Genomic DNA, 744 nt, shown 5'->3' on the forward strand with positions numbered 1-744 from the left:
GCGGGCCCCGGGAGGAGGCGGCGCCCCGCGGGCGGGCGGGGCCGCCCCTACACCGGGGTGGGCGGGCCCGGAGCTGCCGGCCGCATCGCCCCGCCCCGCCGCGCTGCCACTTGCCCTGTATTGTCACCGAGGGGCCCCGAGGCTGCTGCTCGCAGCCCGCAGGGAGCCCCCCGCGGGCCTGGGTAACGCAGGAGCTAGGGCGGGACAAGCCCGTGGAGATTTCGAGTTTGAGGCCGGGCCTAGGGGGGAGTTTTAGCTGGTGTCTGAACTCACCCAACCCGTCTGCTCAAATCCAGCCTGTTGGCTCCGTTATTAATGGGACTTCACGCGGGGCCTGTGTTTTGTGCTGTATCCAGCCGGTCAATACCGCCTCCCAGGCTCCGATAAGGCTCTCGTTTGCAGCTAGGGTAGGAGGCGGTGCTGGCCAGGCCGGATGGAGGGGGAGGATGCAGTGGGACCCGGACTGCGGAAGGAAGAGGGTAGTTCTAGCAAAGCTATTCCTAGCTCTGCCCCACTGCCTTTACTTTTAGCAGAAACATCCCATCTTCAGTGGTTTTTGTAGGGCACAGCCGGGGGGGGGGGGTCCACTGCTATGATCTTTGCTATGAATATACCATTACTTCTCATCCCAGTTGAGGTGTCCCCTCTCCTGCTCTGGGGTTTCCCTTATCCTGCAGCTTTATGAGGTTTGCCTCTATCTGATCAATAGATCACTGCTTTGGATCTCTCCTACACCTTAGCATA

This window comes from Mauremys reevesii, linkage group 9, assembly GCF_016161935.1.
Source record: "Mauremys reevesii isolate NIE-2019 linkage group 9, ASM1616193v1, whole genome shotgun sequence".
Taxonomy (NCBI): Eukaryota; Metazoa; Chordata; order Testudines; family Geoemydidae; genus Mauremys; species Mauremys reevesii.